The following is an 18,510-nucleotide window of genomic DNA, read 5'->3' as shown; positions in this document are numbered from 1 at the left end:
AAATAAAAGTTAAAGATTTTCTATTGAAATCAACTTATATTCCAAAACTCGACTTTTAAATTATTTTTAAATTATTAAACTAATTTTTAAGCCACATTTAAATTATTAAAATTAGCAAACCTAGCACAAAACAATTTTAATTTTGCCTAAAATTAAAAAGAAATGTATTCATGTTTTACAATATCTGCAATTCAGTACTTTTGTAAAGATTATTTTAAAAGCATAGGCAAATGCATTTTGATAAGAGGGAATAACACAGTTCTGCTTAGATGTAATGTTCTGAATGATGTCTAGATTATTTTTCTAAATTTAAGATTCTACACTCCTATATAGTTAGCAACCAGATAATACAGTAGGATATAGATATCTGAAAAAGTGATATCAGAAATAAAGCATGCGTTAATATTCACGCCATATTTATCCTTATTCTTCCAGGACCAGCACTGGCTGATACACATCGCTAATCAACTTTCGAAGAATATTTGATGGATAAATAGCTGAATTAAAGAATAAATTAAAGATCTCATTCATTAACCTATCAGACTGAAAAAAAATTGTGCCCACTATTATATTTTAAGCTGTCTGTAAGGCTCTATGCATTTCTATAGTGTCTGATTCACAAAAAAGTTTTAAGTATCAGTTTTAACAATAGGAGGACTGTATTCACTCGCATTTCAATAAGACGGGCTTGAGTCTGCTCTTGCTTGACCGTCTCACTTTTTACACTGAACGTTTCTCTGTGTGAATCAACTGCCTTGAAACCTAACCGCCATGATGCCATTCCATGCTCATGCAACATAATCTTGAATGTAATTCCTGAACCATTAAGTTGAATGGATGAAGTTGATGATTGTGGCTATTGCCTCCCTATTTCTGGTTTAAGTTTAGCTTGTCATCAGTAAACTAGCTGCTATTACGTAGTATTCAAATAAACTGAGAGTCCTACTATTTAAAAAAGGAGTGATTTCGAAATAAAAAATATTTCTAAATGAAAAAAATTAAATGATTTTATATCTATATCCAATTGTTTGAACGGGTATGGGGGTGCATTTTGAGATATATATATATATGTATAATGTAGTGTAATTTTTCTGTTTTATTTTTCTGTAAACTGAGAAATAGATAGAACTTTCCTATTGAATGGGGAGGGATTCTCAGTGATTTTTAAAATGCATTTATTATGACATTATTTAAATATATACAAACAAAGCTATGTAGAAACACAGAAAACAAATAGTACTATTTAGATATTTAATATTATGACATCTATAAAATCACTTTTCCCATAGTCAAAGTGTGTTCAGTTCTAGTTTTTAAAAAATAATTTCTGAAAACAGTCTACAAAAACCTGTTTGACAACACAATAGAAAATAGTTCAGGATAGTCTACAATCATCTTTGCTTCTTTTACAAAATAAATTGTTTATTTAATCCCACATTCACTATCTCTAAGACAAGAATTTTATTTACAAAAGATTGTTTATAAACATTTTTAACTGTTTCAGCATTTAACTGCCTATGATCTTCTAAGGTAGGGAAGATTTGAATTTTATCTTGGGGGAGCATTTCTCTTAATGACTCAGGACACCTGTCACCCAGCATAAGCTGGGAACTTATTATCAGAGACATGAGGCTGCTGAATCTCTACCATGCGTGGGGAGAGAAAGAGAAAAAGGGTAAGGAGAGAATTTGTAGGTATGAATACTTTTAGTTTTTGTCGTTCTCATCCAGGAATATTTAGAATTAACAAATCCTTCCTTTTTTTTAGGGCCTTTATTATTTTCATTAGCTGTTAGTAATACTCATTATTGGAAGACACATACTCACTATGGACTGTGTCCAGATATACTGTTTCCCTAAAGACCAGACTCTTTCTGTGTAAATCTATCAAAGATCTTAAAACCTGATAAAGGTAACGACAACAAGTAATTGCTTTGAGAATTAGAAAAAAGCAAATGAGCCATCTGAAAATTGAACATAGTCTACACAACTTTTCCATCCATTTTTCTATTGAAAATAGCAAGAAATCATTTGTTAAAATTCTCTTTAGCACAGATACTATAATTGTTGCACAGAAAGATCATCATAACAAAAGTACAATAAAATATGAAATAGACCACAAGATGCTGCTGCTGCATGGACAAACTTCCCACTATATCACCCACAGCCTATTTAAACAAAAGTAAGTAATAAACCGTATGCAAAAATTGACTGTGCAATGATAGTGCCAGAAAGTATGTAATCGTACTGACTTCAACATTTTTGATGGAAAAAAATATTCCTGAAAACAAAGGTCTCCTTAAGTAGGCTTCTGAAAACATCCATGCCTTAAAACTTTTAACAGAGAGTTATAAGTAATATTTGGAAACATAGACAAATAATAAAATTCAAAAAGAGAAATTATTTCTGCCGTTCCACATCATCAAGCTAGGAAAGCTATCTTTAATAGGAAATAATGTAGATGTTAAAATTAGCAACCATCAAAGAAAAGAGTAGCGATAAATGGAGCGTGTACCTGTATCTATAATTAAAGTCATATCTCCAGTTGTTGCAGATGATGTGTAGTTGTCGGCTGCCCTCTGTAATAGCAATGGCCATTGGTGCCCTCCACGTGCACAAAGCCCTGTGCAGTGACGGGCAGTTCTAGTTCTGGGCCATATAGCTTTCTCTTCTGTAAACTCGTCCCAGCCACCTTAGACCAGTATAAAGTCTCCCTTTTTGTTCTTGTCTACAGATCCTGTGTTTATCTTAACATCTTGACAACTATATTAGGATTTGAAAAATGCCTATCAAACACTTGTCCTCTGTACAGCCTCGTTTTCATTTGACAAGGGAATGGGATGGGAAAGAGAACTGATAGTAAGTCTCTGCTTTTACCCGTACTAGCCCCGTTTATTGACTAAAAACATGTCCCCGTCAGTATTTATTTCACAGGGCACAGTGAGGGGATTGAATGAGACAACACAGGTCTCCAAACATCCATTCTGAATCACACTGCATTGCACCCAACTGCCTCCAGTCTGGACCTTGAATTGGTCAAGATCAGAGCAGCATCTTTTCATCTTTGTCTATATGGTGTCCAGAATAATGTCTATCCCTCAGCAGTGTCTTGCTAATATATATCTGCTCAACTGAACAATAAATAAAAATATCAATGTAAAATATATCACGTATTCTTCCAGATATATGTACAATAAGTAAAATTTACATAGCTCATAGTTTGGTGGGAATAGTAGAAAACAAACGATATTTTCAGAAACCAATTGGACAAAATCACATTTTGGAAACAGTGAATCAGTAACAAATTATAACTTTAAGTCACTTTTTTCCGTATCTAGATAAAAATGTAAATAGTCCTCAGAGGCCTAAAATGAATATAAGAATTTTAAAAGTACAACAACAGTAAGTGGGAAAAGGCTATTAAAAACTAATTTGTGAAGTTTAAAGTAATTGATCGGTAATACAAAGTTATAAATTTATGATTAAAGGGAATGAAGATTTTTATTGTCAGCCAATTTTATTTTAGAAAAACATTATTAAAATTTTAATGTGAACAATGTCAGTAAGCAAAGAGAAATAATTGAGGATGAATTAAAATATATACTTCCAGCTGCAAACAAGAAAAGTGCAAAAATGCACATAATATTATAAATGCATCCACAATTTCATTTAAAAAATTATCAAAATAACCTAAATTGTGAAAAATGGATGAAATCATTAAATTTCTACATAAAGATTTAAGACTCAGACATGTAAATACTACCAACATATGAGACTCCAGCGGCTTGGAAAAACTAATTTAAAGCAAATGAATTCAACCCAATTGTCATTTCTGCCACTTTCACTTTAACTAATTTTTAACCAGTTTCCCTGAAGATAGTGAATGTCCCTTTGTGTCTCCCACAGTAATGAGTTCACATTAAGTATTTGGTAAAAACTTATTGAATTGACTTGAACTCCACTTTTAATTCCCTTCAATCTTTCCTTGAAGTAATTTGCACTCTTTCCCATAGATGCTTCAAGAAAGAAATTCTTATTTGGGTAATGGGAATTCTGCACCCAATGCAGGCATTCGGTGATGTGAAAGAATTTCTTGAAAGGAACACTGGGCACCGTTCTTTCCTCTCATGGCATGTTTCCATCAGACCTCATGAAGCCAAGTGTGTACACCAGGGCTTGTCACACAGGCTGTCATTCTAATTAGGTTCACTGAATCTCCCTCCATAACCCTTTCGATTTGGCAAGCGCATGTGGTCACAACTCAGTGACTTAATTAGGCTCTCACATCAAACCTTTAACCCAACTGTTTAAGTGATGGAATGAATGTCATATGAAATCCCCTTCCAGGAGAAAAGTGCAAACATGATACTACAATAAAATATAGCATTAATATTCATTGGGACAAGAAAATGGGAGAAAAGTTAAGTGAACAAAAGTGTGGACTGCATCAGCGGAGGAGCAGCATTTGTAGCAGCTTGTGTACAATCAATGAAATATCATTAGGTGAATTCACTTGGAAAGTGGGTCTCCCAAGGTGCATGTCAGATGAGGTATTTAAACTTTGAATTTCTGGTCATCTCACTGTAGCTTAAGGAAGTAAAACTTCAAATACTCACATGATACACAATACTTGAAACGTAAACTAAGAATATGAGATGTGTTTGTCCACAGATGTTTGCCCTGCACTCCCACCCGCCACCTTTGGGAAGGATGAGAAAAATCTGACTATGTAATTTTCAGGAAGATTATAAAAATCAGATTTTCAAATCTCGAAACCTGACATTTCTTCTCTGCAGCTCTCTGAATCGTGGCCAATTCTTGAAACAGGAAGATGCTGAGATGGCAGTTACATGACAAAAGTAAGGAGGACTTCTCAGTAGGGAGCAATTATTTAGTACCTTCCATTTCCAAAATTGCGTTCTCCATGGGAAAAGTAACAGTGAAGGAGAAATGCTGTGGAAATGCCATAACTCTGAAAAGAAACAGGAGCTAGATGGGAAGCACTCAAAGAAAAAGTGATCTTGAGGATATATAAAGGTGAAATAGGTAGTGTTTTAAGTATGTTTAAATGTGTAAAGTGGTAAGGTTTAGCAAAATGAGAAGGGAAAGATAATTTTTAGAAAAGTCGTTGTGGTAAGTGTCTATAGAAACAGACATAGCATGGTGGGTTATGGGCATCAGATGTGGCATCAGACAGACCTTTGTTTCTACACTGGAAATAGACCATATAATGTTGGACAAATTACTTAAATCTCAATTTCCATATCTTGCAAATGGGGTTGAAAAATAAAACCTACCGATGTGAAACATAAATGAGATAATGCAAGTAAGACAATTAGCAGGGCCCTTAAACGAGAATAAGTGGTGCTGGCCCCGTGGCCGAATGGTTAAGTTTGCAGGCTCTGCTTTGGCGGCCCGGGGTTTTGCTGGTTCCCATCCTGGGCATGGACATGGCAGCGCTCATCAGGCCATGCTGAGGCGGCGTCCCAAATGCCACAACCAGAGGCACTCACAACTAGAATACACAACTATGTACCAGGGGACTCTGGGGAGAAGCAGAAAAAAAAGAAGAAGACTGGCAACAGACGTTAGCTCAGGTGCCAATCTTTAAAAAAAAAAAAAGAAGTGCTCAATGTATGTCAGCAAGTTTTAATTAATCTCCCAATTCTGAAGCACCATGCCAATTTTAGGGAAATAATACAAGTTTCAGAGTATACAGGGATTCTAACATATACCAATTTCAGAAACAATAAAACTAGAAAAAAGTCTGTTGGAGCGGATATTATCATTAAAATGGGAAAATAGTTATTAAAATGGGAAGCAAAGGGGAAAGACACGCCAGTTCTATTTTTAGGTTATATTAATTCCACTTCATTATTCCTGCTCCATTATAATAATGATTAGTAACACTGATACAGCACTTGGTATGAGCTAGACATTATTTTAAGTGGCTTATATGTACGAACAGTGTATATGAAGTACCACTATTGCCCTCCTTTTCTAGAGGAAACTGGCACAGAGAGGTTAAGTAATTTTCCCCTGGTCACACAGCTGCAAATATTGATGGTAGGATTTGCACATGATGGATCCAGAATTTCCACTGTTCTGCACTATAGTAAACTTTATTACGAAAAGGTTGTCAACATCAAAAGAAATGAGAATGATAAAATGCCATCAAATCTGTAGTTTTCTTAGTAGAGCTTTGTTTGATATAATAACAGGGGTATAAGGATTTGGGAGAGTTATGATGTTTCCTCATGCAGAACCGAGAGCAAAACTATCATATGGGGTTTCAAAATAATATGTTTCTCGCTCTCCTGGTAAATTTGCAGGGTGGCAGGCAGGCGCCAGGAGAGACTCTAGCAAACTTAACACAAGCCAAAGGACCACTTTTGAATGGATTTGAAATCTATAGACAGGCTTTTCAAAAGGCTTTGAATGGTAGTTGGAAGACATTATAAGCTTATGAGAGGTGAGAACACAAAAATGCCTGTTGCAAAACGATTTTGGCTGTGTGAAATGGCTTTGGGGAAGCGTAAAGCATTTACAGTAGGTGAACCGTGGGATGATCAGATGGTTTCAAACTTCGGCTTCTCTAATTGATCCTTTCGTGGTCTGACATCTTTAAGTTAAGGGCAGATGTTGTCTTAACTGCATAAACTAGATCTAGGAGTAGCTGGGCCATTGCCATCCAAACAACACAGGCCTTAACCAGATATAAGTTACTGCAAAACTATGACAACAAGACTTAAACAGCAAATCAAGAGTTAGCTACTGAGGAAGAAACAAGAACATTAGGAACAATTCATAGATGGTGACCCAGTTGGAAAGGATGCATAAATATGGCCACGCTGGCCGTTGATGCAACATGATAAATTTAGTTGTGAACATTGTTATGCTCTTTGTTTTCAAATCTGTGGAACATCTCCATAGGTGTATCCTAGAGTGAGCAAGAAAGGGATAAGGACCAGGAAAGTTGCTGAGTTTCTTCTCACTGAAAGAGTAACAATGGAGAAAATACTAAAGAAAAGGAATAGGGATTCCAGGTTTAAATCTTCTGGAAAATCCTCAAATAATGAGTAAGGGGGAAATAATCATGAAACTAAATAGAAAAATGAGCAAAAAGTTAAGAGCAGGCCCAAGTAGAGAGCCCAGGAGTCAAGCCGAGAAACAGTCCTGGAAGAACGGATGCTGGTAACATCAAAGGTTGAAAATTAAGCATAAGTGATCGGCATACAAAGAGACCATAGCAATAAGGAACAGCACAAGGTGCACGTTCCAATTATTGTGGAATTCTCAAAAAGAAAATGAAAAGTACATTAATTTTATCAGGTCAATTTACATATACTCCTGCCACATGGTAGATCATAGACCCTGTCATTAATGATTTACAAGTAAATCATTTTTTTCTGACCTTCTTTCTTTCTTCTTCTCAAAAGCAAACTTTATAGTCAACAAATGGGTATTCGGTTGATTACATGTGTCTCAATATTCATATAAAGATAACATAAAACTATTTCTAAAATCTGCAAAGGAAATTTAAATAAATATGACCACAAGCCCTCACAGGTATCAGCTTAATGAGAACATGGAAGCTACCAACAACTTGAAAACTTCTCAGAATGACCTCTGCCCTGTGCCAAACGCTGCTGCTGTTTGCTCTCTAATACACGATATTCATGTGATGAGGATAACGTCATCCATTCCAAAGGTTAAATGTTATATTAAACACCACTAGGGTGGTTAACAAATTAAATTAAATTAAATAGATTCCAGGAAACAATTCCAAACTCTTTCTCAGCCATGGCTTATTTAGTAATTTAAATAAAAAAGAATTTCAAAACTCCCAAAAATATTACTCTTTTGGCCAAGCTTGAATATATACTACTTCCTCTTTTGGTCAAGTTTGAGTATCAAGGGTTCGATTTACCTTCCTGCCTTGATCAAGTTTAAAAAAAGTCAAAATTAATGAAAAATGGCTCTCAAACAACTGCACATCAGACAGTGTCGGAACATGCTCCCTGAGAGACAGAAAACAAATGAGAAAGTCCCTAAAATTCCTCTAGCTTATTGCCTGGAGAGAGTTACAGGACTAAGGCACAGGGAGTGGAAACCCAGGTTGAGTCTGGCAGTCTCCCTGAGTTGAGGAAACAGAGATGAGAGTATGAGGAAGTCAAGGAAGCTAAAGTTCACAGGAGATTGAGGATTCCAGAGACCTGCAGATGGCCCCTCTTGAACATCAGGTGAGTACTGATCAATGAAAGCATGTAAGGAAATTACCCAAGGCAACTGGAAGAATTACCAAGAGATTAGAGAGAACAGCCCCCAGAACTCTCACAGGGCTGAGAAGAGTGCTTGCTCCCAACAGTCAGAGCAGACATCTTCATCATTCATGGGATAGCAGTTGGAGTACCGGGAAGGCTCTAGCCTCGGGAGTGGGAAAAAATCACTCTAGAGTAAATGCCATCTGGGTCATTTAATAAGGAATCTTATAAGCAACCGGATCTGACTAGGGTGAAGCTAGTGAGGTGCCTAGCATGCAAAATCTAGGTACTCACTGTCAGAGTTACACAATTTCAGATTCACTGCTTGTACAAACCTGAGAGTGAATGGCTATCTAAAATTTTCACCCTCAATTCCTAACTTGCCTCACCCTTCATCTAGCCTTAAAAAGCAATAGGTGCAACAGTCAAACTGTTCCAAGAAATTTAACTACATCCATAAAGAAAGCTCAAGAGTATTTTTCAGAATAGAAAAATATTTAGCACCCACCAAAGTAAGTAAGAGTCATGGTGTCTGACATCCAATCAAGAATTATTAAGCATGAAAAGAAGCAAGAAAATACAATCCATAATGAGGAAAAAAAACACACCATCAATCAAAAATTAGCCAGAAATGACGCAGATGGTTGAATTAGTAGACAACACTGAAACAGTTATAATAATTGTATTCAGTATGTTCAAGAAAGTAAAGATTGAACATGTAAACTAGACACATGGAAGAGAAAAAGGCAGAGACTGTCAGATTTGATTGAAAATAAAACCAATAATACACTGACTTCAAGAAACATATTTTAAATATAAGGAGATAGATAAAAGCAAAATGATGGGAAATATTAATGAAAAGAACACTAACATTAATCAAGAGGACACTCAAGTTGCTATGTTAATACCACACACAATCAAGTTTAATGTAAAGAATATTACCAGAGAATAAAAGGGTTATTTCATAATGAGAAAAGGGTGAACATAACAATCCTAAGCTTTTATGTGCCTAGTGACAAAGCTTCAAAACACATGAGGCAAACACTGATAGAACTGCAAGGAAAAATGGAGAAAGCCAAATCACAGTTGGAAATTTCCACACTACTCTCTTAATTGAAAGAGCAAATATACAAAAAATCATTAGGGATAGAGAAGGCTTGAAAAACCCTATCGATCAATTTCTAATTAATTAATGGTTAAAGAAGTCACAAGGGATATTAGAAAATATTGAACTAGATGAAAATGATAAAACAACATATCAAAGTTGATGGATGCATCAAAAACTATGCTTAGAGGGAAATTTACAGCATACAACATTTATACTATAAAAGAAGAAAGACCTCAAAGGAATCACTTCAGCCTCCATTACCAGTAACTGGAAAAGAACAGCTAATTAACCCAAAGAAATAAATATTGAAGACATAAGTAGACATTACTCCTCAACAAAGCTGTTAAAAATTAACGTCTATATATTTCATGGCCATTTTCCCCAAGAAATCCGGACTACATGCCAAGTTGTTCTTAGTGACCAGACTGCAAATGTGAAGATGCCACGAATCCTGCCCTGGAGATGGCTCATAGTCTGGGAGGCAGCAGACGAGGAAACAAGTAATTACAACAGAGCGTCTTAAGAACGTGTGTACAGTCTTGTGCAAAGAGCAATGAGAGTAAGAAAAAGTTTGAAGGCTTGGACAAATGAAGTGACTTAAAGGAGGAAAAATCGTACGTATATATGACATCATACATATACCAAGCAGACTACTGGTGGAAGGGACCACCAGGCAGGCAAAACACGAAGCAAGGAGACATGAACTGCTTTGGAAGGAGGAGTTTTGGAGAAAGCTCATGGGTGAGGGTAGCTTTAGGGGACCGCTGGGTGGCCATCTAGAAAAGGTGAAATGAATGCAGAATGGTCAAACTTGAGCTGGAAAAGACTAAATGTATTTCATAATTTTATCAGTGGCAGGCAATAGGTGACAGTAAACATTTATTTCAGTGTTCCAAATTATAAATTTAATTATCTTAAAATTAAGAATATTTACCACTTGCTGAGCATCTGGATCAAATACTCAGGCACTTTATATGTGCTATCACTAATCCTCGCAAATTTCCAAATGAGGCATCAGTATTCCAACTTTATCTATACAGATGAGACCAAGAGAGGTGGAGGAACTTGATTGAGGTAACACAGATGAACCCAGGATACTTCCACCACACCATACTGTCACAATTGTGTCAATATAGTTGAAATGCTTTTAAACGAAAAATGCAATGTTAGAAATAATTTTGGGATAGTTTAATAGAAAAAAGTAAAACTGAAGAGCTAGGACCTGGGTCCCTGTCCTTTCTTGTCCATTATCTGCTTTCCTCTGTGTTACTGTATTTTCTTTTCCATCTTAACAGTGAGAAACACGAGAGACGGGATAGACTTGTCTGTTATAAATGTTTGAGATCTTACACAACAACCACTATTTCAAAGGCATATAACTTCTACTGCCTTTCTCAGCACTTCTTCCTGCAAACTGAAAAATGTAATTGCTAAAGGGAAAGTGGAGAAAGTGTCTTGGAAAATTAATGCAAACTTTAGAGATTTAACAGAATGGCAGTCTTCAGCGACCATTTCCTTAGTAGGACACTGTCTTAAGACAAGCTATAGGATACCCTAGTCAACGTTCTTATATTCCAAACTCTACGATTCTCGGTCATAAAAAAGGTTCAGCTTGCCCTAACTGCAGTCACATCTCTGAGGCCAGCAACCCCCTCAGAGGGAGGGAGAGAGTCGTGGAGGGTCAGGCAACGTCATTCTCCCTGTGCTTCTACCACTGGTCAGCTGAGTCACTGGAAGCATAAATTAATCCAGGTCTCAATCTCTTCTCCAGCAAAGGGAGAAGAGCTACAACCTGATCCCCTGCGACGTGACTCTTGACACAGAGGTTTGGTTGCAGGAAGCTGACCTGGCAGAGCTTGTGCGATAACACCTGTCAGGGAGAGAAGGCAGCAGGACTGGGCAGAGAAAGGACATGAAGGGCAGTGCCGTCAAGACAAAGGCCTGGGCAGATCCTACAGGGGCTGTGGGTTGGGGTTGGTTCCTCAGTGTTGTCTCAAAGTAGAGAGACCAGAGCCTTTACAGCAGCAAAGCCCAGTTATTAGATATGGGCTGCTCCCCAGATGGGTGTCACCTCAGACACAGCAGCTCTTTCAGGTCAGGATCAACTCCTGGAGAGGGTCACACTTGAGAGCTCCAGCTGCCAAACCCCTCCCGTGAAAGGTTTAACCCCTCTTTTAAAAACTTTCATCATGGCATCTGAGACTTGTCATTTTTAACATCTAGTTCCTGGAAGTGTTTTTATTTCCTATGTTATAATTAAGCAGTTTTACCAAAACCTTCAGGTTTACAAGAAAAGCTGTTACAAAAAAACCTTTGTGTTCAGGGCATTGCGTGGAGATAGCAGAAGCGGCACTAGGCTAGAAAGCGAGTGTGGTCTTTTGTGCATGATGCACTTCATGACCGCCTGCCAGTCTGGCCATGGAGAGGTGGGATGGGGCCAGTGGGGTGGGAGGTGCCCAGCCTCGGAGCAGAGAATGTGAGCAAGCAGCTGTAGCGCTAACTAGCTTAGAAGCAAGAAGCAAGACGAAGCCTCTTATTTTTTCCAACTAAAGTAAAGAAAGATTATCCTTGCAGGGGTAAGCAGCCAAAAAGAATATCAACCGCGTATGATAGGAGCAGAGGAAATGTTTCAAGGACACGATAAGACAGTGCTGCATTAGAGCTAATCAATGGAAAGCTATAACAGCAGGTGGAAGAAAACTGGCTTGGAGCAATCTGACAAGCTCCTGATGCTTGAGGCCAAATGCCACGCTGAACATGAGGTGCGGAGCCAGCTGAGCTAGAAGGAGAGCAAGAGGACCACAGGAAACAGCTGCAGGTCCCGGCTCAAACAGAGTATGCGACATTTCAGAATGAGACAAACTCAAGAATATTCACGCAATTAACGGTGACTTAGAAAAAGAGCAAATTACCTTTAGGAAGAGGATTATAGCAGAAATCGCTTTAAATGGATAACCCAGGACTCAAACCAATAACAATAAGATCCAATAACTAAAATAAAACATGAGAACACAAGTGACCAATAAAATACAAAGACCACATTACATAAATGGAGGTAATTTTCAGATATTTTAAGAGATGGCTTCCTAGCATCTTCATCACCCACTTTCTCTTTCAATGCTCTGGGCATTGCTTTATTGATTTTTTTTTTCAATTAGGACCTTTAAGCTTGCATTTATGTACACACCACACACACACCGATGATGTGTGTTTTATAAATTGCATAGAAAAATTTACATCTGAGTAATTCAAATAAAGCATTTTAGATCCTTGCATAGGAAAGTGGATCTCATTTAAATAATGGTTGTATAATTTTATTTAGATATATAATTTAGTTTTTATGAGACTAAACTTTAAAATCACATCTAATTTTAAGACATTTATATAGAAAATAATAAAAGGAGTTTAACAATTTTTAAAAATCACAGCATTCTGCTGTGAAAAGTCATGTGGCATTATCTTTTATTTCTAATTAGTGAATTCTTGGCTGTCACTCAGTCTAACCTGATTTAATTTTTCTTCTATTTGCTGGTCTTCTAAAAATAGGCTTAAAGTTATGGACATAAGCAGTTTCAGTTTACCAGGCATTAATATATTACTAATTCATGATTTTCACATTCATTTGAACCTAAAAGCTCTTTCCATGATTGAATTCACCTAAATAGCTCAAACTTTATTAAAAAGAGAGTCTTTTGGAAAAGGTAAAATATACTTCTGTGTCATGAACTATCATATATATATATATATAATTTGTAGACTTCAAATCTTTCTAATTTCTAAAGACCTGTTGATTCTAAATAATTCCATCATAACAAGGAATCAGTGTATAGATAAAACTAATACATAATGTAAAGGTTATTTCTATGTTAAAATTCTTTTTGTCTAATTTTTTTTCCAAACATTTCCTGAACTTTAAAGTTGTTCTAATTCCACAGACAGAAAAATTAGAAAGCAATGTCGGGGTTCTGGGTGTGCTCATGGCTACTGGGGAGATCCTTGTTTCTATAGCATCTCAGATAACAGAGCAAGAGAAAATATGTGCACACTAACTTGTGTGCATACATATCTCTGTGAACATTTCTATAGGTATCCACATGCATATTGAACTAAACATGAGTTCCTACTGATGTCTCCAACCCTAATCTATTACCACTGGGATCATTCTAGCCTCCTTTCCTGGCTCATCTGTAGCCTCCCACTCCGACAGTGAGAAACCGAGCTCCCACTTCTGCCATCCTTTTACTCAGTCTTAACTTCCAGTATACATGCATCATGATTTCAGAATTGTTAACCCAGACGCCAGTGAAGGGAAAAACTGACAACTTCGCAGCGTGCGGACAGCGTCGTTGTCCAGCTCCTTTCGTCTTAATCTTATAGACACCACTCATTTCCAGAATTATCATCAGCACCTTCAGCGCCTTTCCCCAGCCTCTTCTCTCCATTCCCGTGACTGTCACCTCAAATTCATGCTGCCTCATTTTTCTAGTCCACTGGAACAGCCTCTTCAAAATTCTTCTTATTATCCCTATTCCTGTGCGCCTGGCCGTCCATTTTCAGCATAGCACAACACAAGTCAGCGCTGGCACTCCCCTAGAGAAAACACTCCAGCATCTTTCTATTGCATTTGGAATAAACCCCAAACTCCTCACAAAGGACTGCAACGCCCAGCGTGGTGTGGCCTCTCACACGTCTCCGGACATAACTCCCAGAAGATTCCCTGTGCTTCCCCCACACGGGCCTTCTTTACGCTCCTCCTCAATGATGTGAAGATCCTTCTCTGCTCTAGGCCTCCGCGAGCTCTCTTACCTTCGCATGGGTCACTCCACTTCTCCCCTAGACCTTACAGTACTTTTCCTATTGTCCATGTCTCAGCTCGACTGCCACCGTTTTTCAGAGGTCTCTCCAGCTTGGCTTATCTAAAATAACTCTCTTCTTGCCACCTAGTATTTTCTATCACATCTTGTTTTAGTTTCTTCCTGACATTACTCCTGTTTTAAGTTATTTTGGCTGCTTGCTTATGGCTATCTCTTCCCCCTAGAATTAAGCTGGATGAGAACGGAAAGCTTAGCTCTCTGATTCACCTTTGTATCCACAGCCTCTGACACAGTACTTCACAGTGGAGACTCCATAATCTATTTATTGAATAAATAAATTAATGAATGAATGCCAAATTGTGCTCGAGTGGGAAATTCTGAATTTCCAAGAAGTGAAATCCAGTATTTATCTAAAATGCTGATTTTTAGCTTTTTAGGAAAGGTCTTGCATCCCAAAATAATTTCTAATACTGCAAGAATAAACATAAACCTACCTTTACATAAATCGTCAGTTGATCGACATTCACAGCAATGATTAGGATTCACTTGCTCCATAAGGAGAGGAAGGCTGTGTATTTGGTAGAAGTAACATGTCCTAAGCTAAAAGTACAAGACACCCACAAAACTCAGCCCCCCAAAGTGTTAGAAGCCCTCTCTTTCTTTGTTTTGAAGTGCACTGCCCTGAGCTACAGCAGCTGTATTGAAAGGGAGCACCAGGGAAAAAAGGAAAAAGACAAGGAGAAGAGAGAAGAAAGAGAAACAGCATCCTGCTGTGAATCTGTGAATCGGGGCTGCCGGCAGCAGCCCTCCTTCAGACAGACCTTGTGGGCACAGTGCCAAACTTCGTGGATTTCTTCAACAATTTTACAAAGCCTGCACAAAAACACGCCTGAGTTTTGAAGAGTCAAAAAAAAGATAGGACAAAGTCAAGTCAGACTAGACAGTTTCTTTTAATTTTGGCATGATACTGGAGGGCTGATCAAATTCCACAGCATAATTTAGTTAAATGAGGCTGCAAGGTTGAACCTGCTGTGACAGAAGTAGAAGTTTCTACAAATATAAAGGGAATGCACATTGTTGCTACTCAGTATCTCTATGACCTAGCACAAAAGGCAATTTAGAATGAGCAGAGAAAAGAGACTCAGACAATGGTCTGGTATTGGAAGCAAGTACTCTAAATGTTCTCAGATGTCCTAAGTGCAAAGTGACCCTTGTGTGTATGTATGCAGACCTGGGAAAGTCTGCTAAAATAGGGACAGGATAATTTTTCTATAAAGGCAAAGGACAGTTTATAAAAAAAAGTCTATAGAAAAGGCAAGCAATGATCAAATAAAGACAGAGACACAACTGCTGGTTACAATGTGGCTAAAATGTCTGCTGTGGTGAGGACCATGAAATTCTGGCGAATACCTGGGGACAGCACCAGATGTAACACAGGCTGCCACTTTGAAAAAGATTGGAGAATGATGCTGACGTGTATTGAGCGGTCACAGTATGCACAGGAATTTGCCAATTATATTAATACATATGTTATTTTTATATAATCTAATTGTCAAAGATCTGTTTGCTACAAGCTCTATATATCACGGATCCTGAATGCATTATAATGAGGAGTGGTTTTGCTCACTGCAAGACTCTGATCATCTTTAACTGGGATTGGGGATTCGTTGGGGAATTAGCTTCTGCTCAACTACCTTCTCCAAATTTATTTTGCTAGAATTTCAATGCAACAAATTTGAGGAAACTGGCTGGAAAACACCAAATATAGCCTTTCTCTCTACATCTATTAAGTATTTCAACTAGTAAGAGATATTGAGAGGGTCTCCAAAGGAAAACAATTCCAACAACATCCACAATCCCATAATCAGTAAGGGGTATCTTTGCTACCATCATGATAAATATTTTGCTCACCACCACATTATAGAAGAGCAAGTGAAATTCAAACACCTTGTCATATGCAGATTAAAAGAAGTGCAAGGTCTTCTAGATTTTCATGTGGACATGTTACTGTTTGGGGGGTTATACAAGATTTTAAACCAGTGTGTTTTAAGGGCCTAATTTTTATAAAAATGATCAATAGCATTTACTGAAAGTTGAGTGAATTATTAGCAAGGCTTAAAATTAGTACTATAATTATGATGAGAATAATGTAAAGAAGATAAATATTATTTATTCAACATATTCACTAATTTTCTATTATTTGCATTAAAAAATACATAAGAATCTTAAGAGGAGGCTTGAGGGGTTACTGTTTTCGCCAGAGTGGCCGCAGCCACTGGGAATAGTGGTCCCCTTGCCACAGGTGGAATACCTGTGAAGATCACTGTAGAGTTGAATTTTAGTCCTATCTCTGCTTATGGGCATCTCACTACGGCAGAATATTAATGGGCTCTCAATAGCTGATCTCTTCTCCTTTTTTTTTTTTTGCATGGAACTCCCCTCTACCACCATCAAGTTTTAGCTGATGTCAATGGACTGAATGTCTGTGTCCCGTAAAGTCTGAGCCCTCATGAATGAGATTAGTGCCTTAATAAAAGGGACCCCAGAAAGCTCTCTTGCCTCTTCCCCTACCTGAAGACACAGATAGAAGTGAGCAGTCTGCAACCTGGGAGAGGGACTTCCCCAGAATGTAATCATGCTTACATCCTGATCTCAAACTTCTGGCCTCCAGAACTGTGAGAAATAAACTTCTGTTGTTTATAAGTCACTCAGTCTCTAGAACTTTGTTATATTAGCCCCAATTGACTAAGACAGCTGACCATCTGACCACACAGAGAGACTTATTTGACCTCATCTCTCTTGAAGCTGGGTGTAGACAAATGTTGAAGTTGAGAGCAGTACGATGTGATGGGAAGTGAAGTATGCAACCTCCAGATTATCATAAGGAAGCTGCTTACCCTTTACTTTCTCTTTACTCTACTTTCAAGCTGGGGAGGCAGTTGGTGGGGTGATCTATCCATGACCATGCAGATAAGGATGGGGATTTGGGGCACGGCTACCTGAGTGAGTAACAGATGGAACTGAGCCATCTGCCCAACCTGGACTCCCTTCCAACCCCTGAACTATTGCATGAGAGAGAAGTAAACTTCCTTCTAGCTTGAGCCTAGAAAGTTGTATGCTGGAGTCCTTCTGCTACATTAGTTTAGTCTATGACCAATCTAATATAATTATCTAACATTTCTGAAATTATAACTCTTATGAGCTCATCACTCTTGGTAATGTACTATAATTTTGGACGTATATAACTGATTTTCCTACCAGACTATAAAACACCAATCAGGATACTTAGGATTAATTATGTAATGAATGGATCCCAGAAGAGAGACTTGAACAACTAAGCTTAGTAAATGCTAATTCATGTTTATGCAAAATAAATGTTTGGAAGTTTCGTGGTAGGTCATTTTCTGAAGATCTAAGGTGACATCCACCTTCAGCTGGATGTGTAATTACGGAAATAGAAGCTCCATTGACATCTATTTGTCTACAGCAGCAACAGTTTGGAAACGATGTGTTTAAATGCATTATAATGTACAGAATGTATGCCTATTTGTATTCTGAGCTCTGGGATTTCTTCTTTAAATCTGTAAAAGTACAGACACATCAAAAGTTTTCACTCACAACTAACTGCTTTTAACAGCATACAAAGGATATCATATCAATATGTGTGTATATGTGTATGTGTGTGTCTATTTTTAAAAATTAGATGAATACAGTGTATCCAAATAAGATGAGAATATTAATGAAATTATTTGTAATATATTATGGTTAGTTTTGTACTTTAGATGATGACAGAAACATGGCCTACTTGAAAAACAGTTTTAAAAATGAATTTCTTATATATATTCAACTTCTTAAAGCACTGCCATTTTCTTATTCAGTAGTTGAATAAAGCAAGTTTGGAAAATAAGATTACTCAGCTCAAATGAATACGTGTTACATAATTTCCATAATACCATTGTTGTTCTCTAGAGAGACTCCAATGGTTTTTTCTCTAATAATTTAAAAATTAATCCATGTTTATAATTACAAATTTTATACCCATAATGTTAATTGATCCAATGCATATTTGAAACTCACTAAACATTCCAAAATCAGATCAACTTTGTGAAGAGAAAAGTGTTGTTAATAAATTATATGAAATTCTTGTATAAACTATTTCATATAAATAAGTCAAAATCAGCTCATATATAATAATTTCAAGAATTTTAAGGGATATAAAGTGTTAGTGGAAAAATATTGAAACAGAAAGAATTTAATGTAATTTCTGATACCACCAAAATAACAACACTAGAATTTTAAAAAATCACCATGTATTAATTGAAGAT

General features: G+C 37.1%; 1 protein-coding gene across 2 annotated transcripts in view; it reads right to left on the bottom strand.

Annotated features, from left to right (window-relative positions):
* Positions 1-18,510, bottom strand: part of CSMD1 (CUB and Sushi multiple domains 1) — a 1,833,881-nt gene that overhangs the window by 962,454 nt on the left and 852,917 nt on the right. The gene's annotated exons all lie outside the window — the stretch shown is intronic.

This window comes from Equus caballus, chromosome 27 (genome assembly GCF_041296265.1).
Source record: "Equus caballus isolate H_3958 breed thoroughbred chromosome 27, TB-T2T, whole genome shotgun sequence".
Taxonomy (NCBI): domain Eukaryota; kingdom Metazoa; phylum Chordata; class Mammalia; order Perissodactyla; family Equidae; genus Equus; species Equus caballus.
Note: the sequence above shows the minus strand (reverse complement) of the source record. Positions and strands in the feature narration are given on the sequence as shown.